This window comes from Apis mellifera, linkage group LG14, assembly GCF_003254395.2.
Source record: "Apis mellifera strain DH4 linkage group LG14, Amel_HAv3.1, whole genome shotgun sequence".
NCBI lineage: Eukaryota > Metazoa > Arthropoda > Insecta > Hymenoptera > Apidae > Apis > Apis mellifera.
In genome coordinates this window covers 2079924-2099126 of record NC_037651.1, presented here as the reverse complement: position 1 = coordinate 2099126, position 19203 = coordinate 2079924, and the positions used below count along the sequence as shown (strand labels likewise).

Genomic DNA, 19203 nt, shown 5'->3' with positions numbered 1-19203 from the left:
CTAAACTTTTATTTTCAATATACCCTTCAATTTGCGAATAATTTATTTCCAAAGAAACCGTTAATTAAAAGAAAAGATAAAATAACCCCTCTCTCTCTCTCTTCGATATTTTTCCCAAGTGGTTGTACAAAGCCAAGATCTTTGATGCACATTCTAAAGAGTACTCTACTTATTAGATTCTCCACCTCTCGTTTTATAGTCCTCGAGCAACGATCACCGGTAACTTTCGAGCCGGTCTAATTGTCCACGATAGAAAAGCCAAGAGCTACTCCGATTTCCTTTCGATAACGAGCGCGAGAGATATCAACCGGCCCGGATCAGCAATTAAATTCCACGGTTTCGAGCCGTGGACGAGTTCGAGCAAACGTCGCGCGTTACAACCTTAGATCCACGATTAATTACACGTATCAGCCGCATTGATCGACAAAGGGTAAATCTTAATAAACCGGATAGAATTAACTGCGTTCCACGAATGCCAACGAGAAAATGAAAAGTGATCTTTTTCGCAAGTGAGTTCTTCGGGTCAGGGAAGCAGGCGTTAAACCCTGACCTTTTGCAGAGATACTAGCTGGAACTATATTGCCATGAATTGAACGATTTGCGGGAATTACAAAGCGTTTTTAATATTAAGCCGGATTATTATTATTATTCTTCTCGAAAATAAATGTTGTTTGATTTAGCGTGTGAAATCTAACACATTGAAAAGTATGATAAAATTCCCGCGCAATATTTTTACGCAATCGTCGCGCAATGTTATTTTACATACACGCGTTTGTGTGTATGTTACTTGTTGCTGTGTTGCATATTTTTTTCTTTTCCTGTCAATTCTGATCGAATCGAAAAAATTTTTCATGCAGAGTGAAAAAGTAGGCATCCCACGGTATGGTTTAATTTATATGAATAATAAAATATATAACTAGGAAATAAAATGATGCTCCATTTATGTGAATTAAACGGAATAATCATCCTGAATTTATATCTTTTATAATGTTAGCAATTGATCAGAATGCAATATCTATATTTGGGCAGTAATGTATAGATAGAATAAATCCAGAAATGATTTGAATTATTAAAAAAAATTCCAAGAATTCCAGATCCAAAATTTCATATATAATTAATATTTACAGAGGTTGGTAAATAGATTGTTGATATGATTATTTTTTTTTCGTAAGGTTTTTTTTCAATGTAAGTAATTTTTGTTATTAAAATTAACATAAAAATTATTATTAAAAATAGAATTGAATTTATTTCTGTATATAAATATGTTAAATCAGTATTTTTAAAATAATCAGAGTGTAATTCATTATTTACTAATTTTTTATAAATTTTAATCGTAAAAGGAAGAGTTATTCCGCGAATGCGAATTAAGAATTCGTATGAAATACGCGATCAATTCGATTTTTTATTATTTATACGAGAAATGAACTGTAAATTAATTATTTGATTATTTTATTCGTAATTATCAAGAATCATTCTTTATCCAAAGACGCGAAAACAATAATATTTGTCGATATTTATCAATATTGATATTATTGATCGCGCGTGAATTAAAAAAAAAATATTATTATCGATCATTTTTAATCTCACTTTCGATTAAATTATATATTAATTTCGAAACGAGAACAGAGCAAACAAGTGTTAACTCTCTCCCCGTATTTTTAAATAAATCTAACACGAAATACAATACTACTTTAGATAAGAGATGTAATATAGATAATAAATTCTCCTATTTAAAAAGAAAAAATTGAAACTTTTTAACTGCAATCTCTCCGGCCAATTCCAATCGTAATAAAAACTACAAATACTACCAGATAACTAAATTGTTACTTTTTAATATTATATTATATCGTAATTTTAACGTTACATCTCTCTTTCGAGTAAAAGATCGATGAAAATAGGAGAGAGGTTGAATTATACACAGGTAATTCCTACCTTATCGAGATATTGAAATCCATGCTCTCGCGCGACCTGCTGGGCCACATCCGGTCCCCCCTCGATATGCACTGCCCACTGATTCGTATAGGCTGCCGCTCGTCCACCAAAAGTCACCAGCGCGACGATGGCCAGTCCGAAGATCCTCCGCGGGCACATGATAGCTCTCGACTGCAACTGCTTCTACCGCTTGCGGCTCCAGTTTCACACTCGTCACTGTTATCCGCACTATCCACACTGAAAACCGCTACTTCCCGAGCCGAAGAACAACGACAACAAACAACGGCACCAGCACAGTCACCACGATCAACACTTATCTACCTATCTATCTATCTAACTATCTAACTATCTATCTATCCAATCTTGGCGAATCTTTTTCTACCCACCCGAAAAGTCGTTCGAGAAAAAAGGCGAAATAGAGGTGGAATAAGGGGGAGAAAAGAAAGAACGGAAGAGGGAGGGGGGAGATAACGAAAAAGAAAAAAGGATAAAAGAGCGCGAACGACTCTCGCACCTGGGTTGACCGTCCGCGGCTAACTGAACCACCAACGGCCTATGTCACTCGTTAAGTAGCCTTGCGAGTAGTAACCGATGACTTACTCCTCCGCCGTTCTTCTTCCTTCTTCCTCGTCGTCGTCGCCGTCGTCGTCGTCGTCGTCGTCGTCGTCGTCGTCGTCGCCGTTGTTGGTGTCGCCGATCGTCGTCGTGGTCGTCGTGATGCGCTCGCCCTCCCCACGTCGGTCACGTTGCTGCCACTGTCGCCGCTTTCGCTCAACGACGAACAGCGGTAGGTGGGGCGATCGTCAAGTCATGTGGCCGTAGTTGGTGGGGAAATGAACGTGATTCCCCGTGATACCGATTATCTCGCGCCGTCGTCGTGCACGTGGCCGTCCTTCTGAATCAAGGGCGAGGCGCGTAGCGAAAGAGCCGGTGTTCCGCGTTGCTCGCCGTCCACTTTGCCTTCATCCGCCGACCCCTGAGGAGAGGATAGAGAGAAAGTGGCCACTTGTCTTCCACGGGTGAGGGGAAAGGGAGAGGAGGAGAAGGAAAAAAGAAAAAGAAGAACCTTCCGACAAACTCCTTCTCTCTTCGTTCCTCTCTCTTTTATTTCCAACTTTTCGATTACGCGACGGAAGATGCTCGCCAACGACCTTCGACAAACTGTTATTCCAAACAGAGAATAGGCCGCTTCTTCCCTGTTCTTCTTCCCGCCTTTCTGCTCGCCTCTTCCCCCACTCCTCTCGAAACTCGTGGCGCGGTGGTGGGGGGGACTGCTCGTTCCAACGATCGCGCGGAGCGGGGAGCGGCTCGAAGAAACTCGGAGACGGTCAAGGGGATCACTTCAACCGTACACGAACAGCATTTGGTAATACAGAGAAATGGGATATCACGAACGGAATAAAGGATTATTCGTTCGGAGGAAACGCACTTATAGGCCGGTTATCCGGTACCGGGGCACAACAGTCCACCGACAGAAGTGAGAACGGGACGGTTGGCCAGCCATTCAGAGGCTGCCAATCGTGGCGGGCAGTTATCGACCGAAAAGTCGGTCGATTCACGTCATCGACCGTTGCATCCTCCCTGCTGGCTGCATACCTAGGAAAATTCGTCGATGACTCGTCCGTTCCGCTCTTCTCTATTTCGTTCTCCGTTTTAGCTCATCCTCCGGATCTACGAAAAATCGTATCCATCAGAATTAATTCTCGAATAATAATAGTTGGATAGATTTTGGCGAAAAATGGGGAATTTTTCTTTTAAGTATTTGTCATCCGGTCAACGGAATACGCTTATTTTTAACCATCCTTAATTAAACTTAGCCAATCTAATTGTATTTTAGGAACATTCGCAAATAGATGCTCTAAAATCTTTTCTAATCTTTTTCAGAGACTAGAATAGTTGAGGAAAAAAATTTTTTTTATAAATCAGACGTTGATACATTTAACGGAGCGATGTCGTAAAAAGAAATAATTTATCAATGATTAAGAAAAATATATATTTCTGAAAGGATTAATTAAGCATCTTAACCCTTCTTATATTATTATATTCGCGAGTATTGCCATTCGAGGATAATTAAAAAACGATATGGACTAAGGAAAAGCTAAGTTTAAAAGTATAATTACTAATTTTCAGAGACTAGAATAGTTGAGGAAAAAAATTTTTTTATAAATCAGACGTTGATACATTTAACGGAGCGATGTCGTAAAAAGAAATAATTTATCAATGATTAAAAAAAAAATATGTTTCTGAAAGGATTAATTAAGCATAATTAAGAATCCTTCTTATATTATTATATTCGCGAAATTTATTGCCATTCGAGGATAATTAAAAAACGATATGGACTAAGGAAAAGTTTAAAAGTATAATTACTCGAATAAACTCGACTCGTTGTTTCTTTCGGAAAATTACAAATTCCCATAAAACAACGGGCGCAACAATCAGAGATTTAATTACGGTCCGGTGAGAGAATAAACCAAGGCATCAACGTAACCAACCATTGTTTGCATATCAATGAAGACCTAACTAATGTCCGACCGAGCATCGTCCATCTCTCTGATTAGATTTTGATGATTTTGCTCCTGTATATAACACCATTTCCACAAATTTCCTCCCCTCCCCCCTCCAAACTATCCCTAAGAGACAAGCTTATTATTAGCGGACTAATTCGAACTTGCAACGTTGCATTTTTTTTTTTTGATAACAAGTTGGGTTTTTCCTTTTCCCAAGTTTTTCAAACTGTGTGCATCACGCAACTTGCATCATCTTTGCGAGCGAAGAGTGCTCGAACGAGTCAGATTTTCAAATGAAAAGAAACAGGATCGATAGACGTCGGAATGGTTACACGGTATACCGAGAAAATTGCATTCAGTGTGTAACTCGACCTGATTTCCTTCGTACGAGAGATTTACTAAGGAGATGCAAATTTTCTGTTTTCTTTTTCTTTTTTTTCTTTCTCCCAATTTTCCTCCTCCTTCCACCCCCCCTTTTTTTAACGAGGTTGACGAGCTACCGATCTGTTTGATACTTTCGAAAGAGGGAATAACTATATACTGCAATTTTTCCTTTATACATTCTGTGAAATAAGTTGTGCTTTTTATTCGAGCGTTCTTGAATCCATTAGCGATTCGAGAGAAATATAATATTAAAATTGAATAACAATTGTTTTGAATTATTAGAATTTTTATGCTTGAAAAAAAAAATTTAGGAAGCTGTTTTAATTAAATTTTACCAAGATGGATTTCGTTCTATCAATTTAATTGTGTATATTTATTTGTATATTAATAAAAAATGTTATGAAAATAGAGAATCGTAAGAGGAAAATTTTATCTTTCACGAGAAAACATTTTTGGAAAATTTATACATTTCCTTCGGGGATCGCATTCGAGGAATATTTGAATGAAGAAGAGGAAGGGGAATACACGGAGAAGTTTACGGTGTATTAACATACAGTGTGTGAAAAAAAAAAAGAAAAAAAGAGGAACACGAACAATCAAATTTCATGGAAAGTATAGGAACGAGCATCACTCGCCCCGGACAGCCACGATTTCTTGGAACGAGAACCTTGCTCCCCCCGAGGGAATTGTACTTCTGATGTAACACTGATCCCAATTTCTCTTTTTTGGGGTGAGCTTTTATGCGATGCGACATAAATTTTCGTCGACGTCACACGTTTCCTTGCGCACAACATCCAACGCGATACCAGTTTTTTTTTAAATAAATCACTCGACCGTGTACAAATTACCTGGTAAACTGACAATCTCTGCGTTTAAAAATTCGCAGTTTCCATTAGTTTGCCATTATTTTCCCTTTCGAAGAAAGTTTGGAAATCATGAAATTAATAAAATTCGACGAATAATATTAAATTTAAAATTTCAAATTCTCTCTGTGATGATAAAAAAATTATACTTATTGTATTAATGAGAAATTGAGAGAATGTTACATCTTTAAATTGAGATAAAAACCGGTTGAGATATTTCAACGTTTCTTTATTTTGATATAAAAGCCCATTTTATGAAATTATGGGATATTATTCATTGGATGAAATAATGAAAAAAAAAGAAACTGAAGAAATCGATCGAATGAAATTAATATCACACACGGCTTTATATTGAAATAATAAAATCCGAAATATCTCGAATAGTTTTCGAATTATTTCAATTTAAAGATTCGTCGAATTAGAATTCCTATTATTAATAATTTTTATTAACTTTTGTTTCCTAGAAATATATATATTTTTTTATAATATCAATTGTATCAATAATTTGATATCTTTTTACTTAAATTAAAAATTTCCAAATTCAGCTCATATATTATTCTTATTCGTTTCTTTATATTCCAATTTTATTGGTAAAAATAAATTATTAAATAAAACAGGAAAAACAGAAGTCATAAAAATTTTCGAGAAAAAAAGTGTTCAATAAGAATTAAAATATTGCAAAATCTAAAAAGGGAGGGAAAGAGGAAGAGAGGGAGGATTAAAAATCTAAAATTTTATCAAGCAAAATAAAAAAAAGAAAAAAAAGAAAAAATTCACTGAAACTCAACGCTCCCTTTAAACAGAAACCGTACTTCACATTGTTGAACGACCTCTGCATACCTGAATTGCCTATTAATCAAATACAACCTCTTGCTGTCGAATACTAACTGGATTTCGGATTTCTATTGAATGTTTCTCCAGCCGAAATTGCAATTGATCCTCGTATACGTTCCACGGCATAAAGCCGAGATACATCTATATTTTTTTTTCCTTTTTTTCTTTTTTATTCTAAAATCAATGCAATACTTGGATTTCCGGTATCAAATTTTATTTCGTATAAAAATATAAAAGAAGAATGCTCGCGATTATATGATTATTATTCGACAAGAATATTCTATGACGAGATTATAAAAATATAAAAATATAGGACGGGTGTAATATTGGATAGGAAAGATTCTTTAAAAACTTTTGATCTTTTGATAAAAATATATTTTCACATTTTGGACTAAATTGTGACTATTTAATTCATGCCTGAAAACATTGGTAATGGCGTCGTAATTAAATTGAATATAACGAAAGAATATTTTCAGAATGTAAATTTAAAATTTATAATTAGTTTCGTCAAAGGAATAATTTTGAAAGTAATTTATTATGTTTCTTTCTATCCTCATCTTTTCAATCTTAAAAATATTATCATAGAAGTTAACTTGTTTTTTCGAATTAAAATTGTCACCTAAGACTGTTCACATCAAATAAATGTAATTCTAATATATTCGATGTAGACTTCATAAAGAGTTAGAAACGAAAATATTTATCTACGTTGAATTATAACACAATTCCTTATAATTTATCTTTTATTATATATATAATTTACCTTTATTATATGTAAGAATATTTATATTATTAACACGTATATTATAATTTCTTTATCATCACATCGATCAATTTGTCCATGAGTCATATTTCTCAATATTATTTACAAATATTATCTCCACTATTAAGAAACACTGAAATCAATCCATTATTATCCAAAATATCGAAATATCCAAACAAATGTAATCAATATAAATTACAATTATAAGAAATATATTTGGATTAACGTTCCTTGAAATAAATAATTCCATTCATATTTAATACTTCTCCTGCGGGGATTCGATATTCAAGGCGCACCATTTCCAGCGATTCTACGGTTTCAAAGAACGAAATGGAAACGACTATCGTGGCGTATTATCGATGCATTTTAAAGGTGGCTGGATTTCGTGAAAAAGGGCACGATTTTCAAGCTGCGGTCCGCTTGGTTACAATTCGATAGAACGTTTACACCGCGATCAAGTGAAATTGCGTTTGTGATATTCGTTTCCACGAGCCAGTAAATTTTAAAGCCCCTATTCTCAACGTGGAAATACGGGGCGCAGATTGTAACAAATATTTCCATCCCCGAAATCCACCTCGAGACTCGAGACTTGATGAACGGATTAAAATTTCTAAAAATTCTATTTTCTCCAAAAAGCGCTTGTATCCCTTTATTTTCATTTCTGCTATTAAATGAATTAATTTCCAATCGTTGCATTTATCGCTTTTATCGAATCGTTTTATTACAGACTTTGAAAACTTTGCAATGTTTAAGATCAAAACAAATCTGGATTGAATCGTTCCGTTAAAGGGACACATCTTCAAGTTTTAAATATATGTAAATGTGGCACACAATTCCGTTGTTATCTCGAAGGAAAAAGTCTTTTCTTTTTTTTTTTTTTTGCATACTCGTCCCGCATTCTACTCCAAGTTGCAGCACACAATGAAGAAAAACTGAAGATTCGCATTATCGTCACGTTCGAGCGACGTTCCAGACGATTCAACTTCCGGAGAGAGGATATTGGTGGCGCTACAGATACATAACTTCGTGAAAGCTCTATTTTATGTCCGAAACAAGTTACATTTCCTTTCTACCTGACTCCTGCTATTTCGTCCTTCCTCGAGATACGAAAAACTTTATATTTTGTCAAAATAAAACGGCCACTTTTTTGTTTCTTGAATAAAAAAAAAAAAACAGTTCCTTTGATGTTATTGAAAAATCTTCCAATCGAAAAATCTCCATTCACAAGCAAATATATTTTATTCTAATTTAACCTATTTCGAAAATCCTTGTATTTGTAATAAATAAATTCTAAAGTCTTTTTTGAGTTGAATTATTTTGCAAGAGTTATTTATGTACACAACATTAGATAAGTTTTCTAATTAAATATAAATTTGTTGAAAAGAAAAAATTATTTTAATAAATAATGAATAAAAAAGAATGATTAAAAAAATTATGTTTCCATTTGAAATTATGTTTTTATAAAGTAACATTGCATCAATGGACGGCAATTCATATTTATGCTCATATTTTTCATATTGTGTATATACATCGATAAGACATTCATAAAATCATTAAGATACGAATATGAATCGTTAAAGTATGAATCACGTCAAATGTGCATACATGGGGACTACTTTGCACGGAATCGAGGTTAAGGTCGGTGCTGACGATTGAAAATATACGAATTATTAAATCTCGCAACATCGATTTTGGCAGAGATACATCTCAAACACGACGTCACATTTCAACGGATAGATATACATTATTCTCGAGCTGTACAACCATAACCGAATCAATATTCCCTTTTTTCCTTGCAATTTCAACGGAAAGAGGATACAGGAATTTCAACGTAATTATTCCCGCGTTTATAACACAAACACAAATCAAAAATTAAATCGAATTTCGCGAACGTTATGCTTATTATTACACATATTAAAATTTTCTTTATTGGCGAAAATTAATTAGGCCATAATTATTTTACAATTTAATTCCAATTAATTAATCATAGAATTAATTGACCAAATTGGAGTAAAAATTTCTTTCAAAAAAAAATCCGATCAATTGATATATCCACAAACAAATTAGATCAAAGCTTCCAATATTTAAAACCGATTTAACTAATTCGACCAAAATGTAATTCAATTATATTCGGTTCCAAGCATACTTATTATTCCCGTCTTACTCTAACTGTCTACATCCATCCGCCAATCTGACGAATTATGAAAATTACCACGACTCCCTCCCCTCATACATCCCATAATATCCCAATATTATGTCACGGTCGCGAAAGAGGAAGGGCGGGCGACAGACTTCCGGAAAAAAAGAATTCGGATGGAAACGCGTTAGCCATCGTCGGGGCAATGGAACACATCTATGTACTTTGGTGCCCGAGGAAATTGCATTCTGCGGTCTTCCTCCTCCACTTCCGGAGGAGCTCGGTGCTCCGGTGATAAAGAAGGGAGAGGGAGAGGAGAGGGGAGGAGGGCATCGACGCACGACAGGGCAACGTTGTTAAAGAAGTGAATCAAATTTAAGCCTCCACTCTCTCTCTGCCTCTTTCGTTCCATCTTTGACCCACCGTTATTATTATCGCTTCTTTCTTTCGTTCCGCCACGTCACTTCTGCCAACCAACTTTTTCCCTTCTTCTTCTTCTTTTTTTTTTTTTCTCTCAATTCTCAAACAAAGCACGCAAAAACCTTTCGAATGGTCCATCGTCGAAACGGGGGGAAAAGAGAGGAGAGGCTGGACGCGTGCACACGCCGGCAAAATGAAAACGAACCAGGCTGAAACCTCTTTGCCAGGTAATAACCGGCGACCTTTGCCCCCCGACCGAGAGCTCTGCCTACCTGGCCGCTACGTGACCGAGTTCTCTTTCTGAGAGGAACCGATTTTTACGCACGGTCGACGCGTATCACCGGATGCTCCGAGAGAAGAAAGAGGCTTGGATGCAGCTGCGAAAATGTTCCGTGACGATGAATGTTCGGATGAAGGGAATGATCGATCGATTCGATTGGAAAATTTTTGATGTCTCTAGTGAGGTTGCAGTGAATGTGAGTCGACTCGTGAATGGAAGAATGAATTACGGCCAAATGAATCCCTAATGGAATCTATTAGTTGTACGATGTATGAAACGTATTTAATTCGTGTAAACGTAAATGGATAAAATAATTTCTTTATTGCGGTGAGATTTACTTTAAGAATAGGATATATTGGAGAAATAGTTAAATGCAATTTTATTGCGAAGAGAAAAATTGGTTTTCTATTTTTTGTTTTGTTGTATCAGATATATTTATGTATGTGAATGAATTTGAATTGAAATATTATATAACGCAGGGATCCGATATTTAAATAATTCTTTCGCATATAAAATAACAAATTGAGTGCAGTGTCTGAATATTAATATGAATAACTGTACATGATGACTAGTAGTAATATAGAATTCATTGAACTTGCAATGATTGATTGAATATATATATGATAAATGATCAAGAAGATTTTATTAATGATAATTTTGTCGAATAATTCATATTAGCGTTATTGAATTAATTTGATAAAAGTAATTAATAAAAGAATATCTACTTTTTCTTTTTAAATCTATTTTGAATAATTGTTTCTTTCAATTGTAATAAAAATATTCTAATAGATTTTTGAAGTCTATATGATATTGATTGTAATGAATTTTAAAAATCACAGTGAAAAGTAAATATAAGATAAAAATAATTAATAAAAGAATATCTACTTTTTCTTTTTAAATCTATTTTGAATAATTGTTTCTTTTAATTGTAATAAAAATATTCTAATAGATTTTTGAAGCCTACATGATATTGATTGTAATGAATTTTAAAAATTACAGTGGAAAGTTTTCGTTATCATAGTTATTTGATTGATAAAAAGTGACCCATTTTGCTTAAATTTTTAGAGCATATCTATTTTCAGATTATTTCTCTCTTTTTTTTTTTTTTGGTAATTACATGCAGATATATCTAAAATAAAACAACACTTAATCACGTATTTCCTAACAAATGAATAATGAATGAGCCATTGAAAATTCATTTATCAAGAAATACTTATAATTTAGATTCTAAAATTAAATATATACATTTCAAAATAAACTTTTATATGTATAATATTTTAATATTCAGAAACACAATGATAATTAAAAATTAACATGTAATAAAAATATTTTCTATCATATTTCATATCTCAATTATAAACAAAACAATAATTGGAAAAACACATAAATAATTTTTCGCTTAAAATATACAAATTAGCAATATAAATTTCAATTATAAATTTTCAAAATTGCGTACCATGTTTGAATTGTCCTTTAAATTAATTATTGCAAATCATGATTACGTATTTAACATATTTTACAATGAAAACAATAATATAATTTGACAAATTATCAATAATGAATGTTAACGAAAAAGAAGCTAACAAATTAACTACTAAAAATTGTTAGGTTATGTATTGTTGCAAACTTCCAGATATAAATTATACGCAATAACGAATTTATCTCGATACTTCAAAGCAATTATATCATCGAAAGTATGTACAAAATTAATCTCGAGAAAATCAAACATCTATAATCTGAATCTACTCTTTAAAAATGATATCTACTTACGCAATGATCATTACCGCGAACAAAAGGAATGCCAACGAACCGACCCATGCAAGGGCCTTTCTCGTAACAGGAAACACTCGGGGTCATGAACTGGCATGAAGTTCATGCAATGAGAACACGAGACGCGCAGAAAACCGGCTGGTTCAACTCACTCGTTAAGATAACACGGTTGTATATTCCACGTAAAAATTTAAACTGTCACTTTATCGAGTAAGAATCGCGACACAACCGACGACCAGTTTTCGATTGACAATAAACGTGCGCAGTGTTTTACCGCGCAGCGTCACTTTCAAGTTTCGATAATCAGAATCGCGATATCGAACCGCGTGATCGAGATCATATCGACTGTATATAATATTCGAGAAACGTTTCAAAAATCAAATATGGCCGTTGAACAGTTGTTGTTCCGACAATAATAACAATAAAATCGAAGTGTGAATATTATCTGCTCCGATAGTTTGAAATATATTCAAAGAAAACACGCTGATCTTTCGTGCGGATAAAAAAACGTAAACAAAGCCGTCCTCGTGTCGATACGAGCCACGTAATAGACAACAAAATACGCGACTTTACATCTAGACTCGCGAGAAAATCATCATGTGTGATAGAGAGTTTAAACTACACGGTTCGTGGAATCGTGCACAAGAATGTAGATAGGTTAGAAATGAGACACGACTGCACGTGGGCAGAAACACGCCTGTCCCGCCACCGGGGATGCACTGCGAAATAGCAAAGCTGTCAAGATACGTTTCTATGTCGTCGAAAGACGAACGCGACAAAGTTGCACACAAGCGTACGCGTATACACGTACATATACGCGCACACGGTTGATATACTATACGCGGGGAACTCGTTACACGAGGCCAGCTCAAGGTAACGGTTCCCGGACACACGTCTCGATACCAAAAAGGAGAAATTTATAGAGAGCTTTGATTTGACAGCTCGCGAGAATTACTCGTAATAAAGAACGGGGCACGCGGTCGTGTTTATTAATAGATTTCACTCACGATTTCAGCTGGTGTTCCTTGTTGGCTTTCCTTCAATCGAATCGAACTGTTCTGCGCGTACCACTGGTCTTCTCCGTCGTCGTGGAGCCGTCGTCGATACACGCTCTCGTCGTGCACAGAGAGATACTCCAATCGAAGCGAGGAATGCGGAAGATGGAGAAACGGGGATAGAACACCGCACAGTTGCACAGCCTGGGAAACACGCCTCCTCTCGGTACCGCCAAACGGGATTGATTACACGATTACTCGCCACGGAACTGGATACACGAACGTGACATCTAATGTATACGTAAAGCGAGCCGCGTGTAGTTTTTATATCGTGTCACCGTCGACGCGCGAATGTCGAAACGTGCAACGTCATTCCTCGTTGCGATCTCATCCCTACGACGAAGCACGGCTGACTGACGGTTCGGTCCGCCACTCCGCTCCAATCTTCCCCACTACCGCGCAGCGCCTTCCTCTCCACGTCTCCCCACTCCCCACGTGCCCCCTCCATTCGACTAGCTTCTCGCAGCCCCGCGCGTCCCACGCCACCCGCAGCGACGTTCAGTCACTCGGCAATCGCCTGCCTGTGTACTACTCTTTCTCTTTCTTGCATTCTGCGTCCGCGCCGTGAAACAGAGCGAGACAGGTTTGGACACGGCGCGAAAGGTTGAGGAGACTACCAGTGTCGTCGTAATATTACGGGTGTACCCGTTAGCCGCTTGTACCTTTTCCATCATGCATTAATATGCATGATATAATGTTATTCGAAAGATGATTCTTTTCTTTTTCTTTTTTTCTTTTTCTATTATTTATATAGGAGAGAAACTCTGTCTAAAGATTTATTACAGTACACGATTTCGGTACTGTAGAAATAGTCTACAAAAATGTAACTCGAAATGTTACTAAATTTAATATTCTTTTTGCATCACATTAAAATAAATACGAATGAGAAGAGATTCTTATTAGTATTTTAATTCCAAACATAAACATTCATAATTGATTAATATATTCGATTCTTAATCATTGATGATACGATAAATTAAACTGTTAATCAAATACAAATTGTATACAATACAAAATTCAACATTTTATTAGAAAAACGTTTGATAAAAACGTTTTGTGTTCCAGGGTTAAAATAGAATTCTCTTGCACGTCTCGGAATCCACAGAAGCAGAACTTTCGCACGAAAGGGAGCGTATCACCTGACCGTATTCCCCGGCTTAAGCCCTCTTTGCCGCAGTCATGGGCCCGGCAAGGTCCTCGATCGTCCCTGGGGGTTCCAGCAGAAAACTCGTCCTCCCTCTCCATCATACTGCAACCCTCTTCTTTCCGCTCATTCGTCTTCTAGCCATACATGCACGTAGGGCTACGTCTTCTGTGGCGTGTGCACCACGGTGTCTTCAGCCTCCGTCAACCTGGTTTCTCTGGCTCGAGCCTCCTCTTTCTCCCTCTTCGGCCCCTTTCATTCTTCTTCTCTCCCCTGGTTGTCTGGGCCCTTCCAGGTCCAGAACCAACGAGGACGAACAGGGAGGGAAGAAGCGGGAATATTGAGCAGGCATTCCAATTCCTGCCTCAGTTACTCTCATCCACGTTCGATTCTTTTCAATCTTATCTTATCCACCTGTCTGGCCCTGTGTGTGTGTCGATGAAGCTTATTCGAATGTATATTCAAAGGGAGGATATATATATATATATACAGGGATGCTTGTTGTTTGTCACCAACATGAGAACGGCCGCCGATATGACGTTGGATGCATGCTAAACGAGCGTGGATACGATAACGAGCTGGGATACGATCGAACGACGCATCCGGATTTCCCTGCATCTCCTGCCCGCCTTATTTGCCGTGTATACCGTGTCTGAGATCAATTGCCTGCTCAAGGCCACTCAAGGGTTACTCCCTGTTACAGAGGTCGATCCAATGCTATTCTCGAGTGGAACTCTTCGATTTTATTCCCTTTCGTGTGTTGTCTGTCGAACGATGTAGGGAGATGTTGAGATGATGGTCGAAGATAAGGAACAGAGATATATCTTTTCATTTTTTTGATAGTTTTGACAAACTTATGATCTAAATTTGAAAAATTGGAATAATTGGAATAAAGATTTATTCGAGGGAATAACTATAAGTTTTTCTTTTTTAAAGTTTCTCTAAAGTTAAAGGTAAATTGTTACAGAATCGTTTCTCAATTTAGATGATATTGATTTAATTATTTTGTCATTGTATCTCCCTCAGAGTTTCATTTAAAAGCCTTTGACAATTATCAATGGATGTTAATTTGATATTTTATATTATAAATAATGTACAATTAATTTATAATTAAAAAAAAAATCCAATACTATTTAATAATAGTACTCTAATATCCATAAAGTTATTATTAATTTTTGATATCAGGCTTATTGTTCACCGTAGTGAAAAGAATGTGTCCATAGAGGTGGAAGATCAATGATGAACGAAGATGTTCAAGCAGAAAAGCGAATATCGAGGAAAATGAGAGACACCAAATGAGAGACACAGGATAATAAAGAGAGCAAGGATTTCAGATTGGATAAAAATCGGTAATAAAAAGTGGAAAAAAAAAGAACTTTGAAAGGGAATGATAGAGAAAGAGATTCAGATCCTGCCAGCTTTTATCGAGAATTGATGATGGATTTGTTTTCGACCTGATATTGAGCCGCCCCTTCGTCCATCCCTATTCCATCACACTATCGCTCAAAGAGAAGGGCTTCCTTGTTTCGTTTCAGGTTGTTAAATGTACAATTTTGTTATTATTCGATTGTAATTATACTTTAAGCATAAAATTCTGATATAAAAAGGAATAACTTTGAACAAATTTAGAAAGATATTATTCGAACAAGGATAAAATAAAAAGAATAATAATTCTTGTAAACAAAATAATAAGAAAGAAAATATTAATATATTCTTATTTGTATTTTATTTTTTATTTAAAGTAATTAGAAATACTACATCTACAAATCAAAAAATAAAAACAAAGATGTGACAATAATGGCAGCAAATTTCTTTTTTTTGCAAAATATATAATCTCCAAAAAATAATTCTTTCCAGGACAAATATATGATAAAAATTGCGTAAAGATGTGACAATAATGGCAGCAAATTTTTTTTTTGCAAAATATATAATCTCCAAAAAAATAATTCTTTCCAGGACAAACGTATGATAAAAATTGCGTAAAGATGTGACAATAATGGCAGCAAATTTTTTTTTGCAAAACATATAATTTCCAAAAAAATAATTCTTTCCAGGACAAACGTATGATAAAAATTGGGTAAATTCCATTTAATAGTTTTCTTTTTTTTTTTTTCGAATTAATCTTGCATATTAACCAATTAAGGACAGAAATTATGAAATCACGTATTACCAAAGCGTTCCGTTATCGATGCATATTAATGCCACGGGTAATACAATTTGTCTCATGGCCGGACGTTTATTAAATTTATTGTTAATCCGTTAAGAACGGATAATACGTTATCGCATAGTTAATTCCTCTTCCTCCCCTCCCCTCCACCCAAAACGCCAATTTTGCGCTGGAATAATCCCGTGTAATGAATAATTGATGTCAGAAATGGGGATCGATAGTTTTCGGAATTTCGAAGTAACGCGTGCCTCTTGGCGAGAACAACTTGGCGCGATGAAAAATTTAAAAGTTGTAGGGGGGAAGTGAGCGAGAATGAATCTAATTCGTAAGCAGGCACCTCCTCGCTATGAATTTATCAATGTGTGGTCACACATTGATAGGCGGACATTTTCTGATACGGAAAATAGAACGAGGTTATTTTATGTGTAATCAATAGCCTGTCAGTGTTCGCGAAATTGAAATATCATGTTGGTTAGGAAATTAAAAGACGTGTAAATTGGTCGTGAATTTGTGAAAGGGGAAGAATTTAATAAAGAAAAATATAATATAATAATTTAGGGAAGAATACAAAAATCCTTATAAGCAAAGGAAGCTTATTTTTCGTGTTGCAAGCAATTTAATTTTCCACCAGATGAAGCGAAAAAGAAAGAGAGAGAGGATATAGAGTAATCTAATACAAAATTAAATCGCTTATGACATTAATTTATTTGCGTTTATTTTAATTCTTAAAATCATTCCATAAATTTTCCATCTGCTTTGAATGTTACGTTATATTCATTTCATCGAAAGTTTAATATTCAGAAAATTTCGAATAATATAATTACTTTTCAAAGAATAATGTAGATACAAAAAATTTTGATTTAAATAATAATTAAAAAAAATATATATATCTTTAAATACAAATTATAAATATATAATTCCTTTGTCTTTTCACTTTCTTCTCTCGCGTGATATTTGAATTTTAAATTTAAGTTGAGAAAATTAAGAGATATTACTTGAAATTGTGTAGAAATTTCTTTTATTTTTACCTCGAGAGAAATTAATAGTCAGCTCGATATTAAGATCGAAATTTTATAGAGGATAATCCTTGGTCATTTCTTATGACTGCGAGAGGAAAACGTACCTTAAATTCCATGTTTTAATTTTCTCGAATATCACAAGCGGTAATATTCCTCCTTTCCACGTATTTCAGCCGCGTAAATGTATTACCATTCCTAGAACGTAACGTGTTAGCAGTAGCATTATAGTCAAAAAGAAAAAAAAAAAAATGAATTATTTATTCGTTTCCCAAATAAATAATTGCACAGTTGATCCACGAAACGTTTCTCGTATTTGTTGTTTCATCTTCAACAAATTAAAAACCATCTATTTTTAATGGAATAGGATTTAATAGTGGAACGCGAAAGAGAAATAATTGTTGCATTTCTTCCGCCTCTCCTGAAAGTTACTTTGGCGAGGAAGTTATGATTATATAATTTGCATGCTACACGAGATAAATTAATCTCCTGGCTGGGGAGAAAATAGATTTTTGAAACGAAGAGGGATAAATAATACAAGCAAACATTTAATAATAAAGAAATAATATTTTAATAATAACTTATACTATAAATACTTTAAAATGAACATTTCATTTGAGATGTATAATAACATAATATAAAAATAATTTAATATAAAATTCTCAATCATTTTTTAATGTTTAAGATAAATTTAAAATTTCGCCTTTAGATCTATAAAAGGAAAAATGATTTGAAAGGGGATCGAATAATTTGAGAAAAAATCAAACTGGAATCATGAAAGGCACAAAAAAAATTTTTTTGTATATTAAAATAAATATTTTAATTATTAAATATTGAATTGAAAATAATAATTAATATTTATTTAATTAGAAATTAAGTATAAAATTAAATAAAATTTTCAAATAGCTTTTTATTTTTTTAATCTCCTAAATATTTTTTCATCCAAGATGAAATAGAAATTAATACTTGACATCTTATCTATTTCCATGTACTATAATCGAACATTTATTTAAGGATAATTAATTTCTCAAACAAAATTTTATAATTTATTTAAAAAAAGTTATTATTCTCCATTCCTTTTTCATTTCTACTCAAGAAGATCGGAACAGCTTATCCAACGTTTTCGTCTTACTTAATCCTAATCTCGTTTGTTTTTCAGTCTGTGTAAAAATCGCTCGAGTCAACGAGTCGCGCCTTTTTTCACGATGGAAGCCGGCAACTGTGGAACGATTTGCTGAAAAACTGGATCGATTCTGAGGCCCGTAACGTGGAGCAACGCCGTCCTTATTTCTCTCGTCACTCGGCAACCTCTATTAATCTCCGTCAGTCGGTGTCTGATGGACACGGTGGAGGCGATAACGAACGGGTTATTGAGGATGAAAGACGAAATCCCTCACCGTTTCCACTCGTTTCTCTTTCTTATCTCGTTCGACAATCGGGCCGAATTTGCTAATGTTTCGGCTAATACAGACGGTAAATTTCGTCTGGACGAGCTTTAAAAGATTTGAAATAGGATCGAGTTTAATAATTTGAGAAAAAATCAAATTGGAATCGTTCGAAAAAATTTTTTTGTTTATTAAAATAGATAAAATTACTATCGTCGTCTGTGATGATGGATGTATACTATCGATCAAAAATTTGGAATCGTTAATACATTCCATGGGATTCAATAATTTAAGAAAAATTCAGATTCAATTATTATTGATGTCGATTTTGAATTAATAAATTTTATCAAAAATTTGTAAGGGCATAGATAAAATAGGGAAATGATTTCTTAAAATAATTATAGTTAATTAATAATCTTTCTTTTTTCAGATACCATTTTTTAAAATAAAAGAGGTATTTGATCAAATATATTTTTTATTCAATTATATTTTATATTCAATTATTATTAATGTCGATTTTGAATTAATAAATTTTATCAAAAATTCATA

At 34.4% G+C, this 19203-nt stretch overlaps 1 long non-coding RNA gene across 6 annotated transcripts in view; it reads right to left on the bottom strand.

The window, feature by feature from the left end:
• LOC100577945 overlaps positions 1-13307 on the bottom strand; it is a 274124-nt gene extending 260817 nt beyond the window's left edge. For 2 of the 6 annotated variants that reach the window (XR_001705522.2, XR_001705521.2), the window contains exons 1-2: positions 12895-13307; positions 1933-3603 (exon numbers count right to left, since the gene is read on the bottom strand). This is a non-coding gene — a long non-coding RNA (furin-like protease 1). Of the gene's footprint in view, positions 1-1932; positions 3604-11887; positions 11907-12894 lie in introns of those variants that run through there. The other 4 variants (XR_001705518.2, XR_001705520.2, XR_001705523.2 and 1 more) reach the window with 4 other exon arrangements.
• Between the last annotated feature and the right edge of the window lie 5896 nt (positions 13308-19203).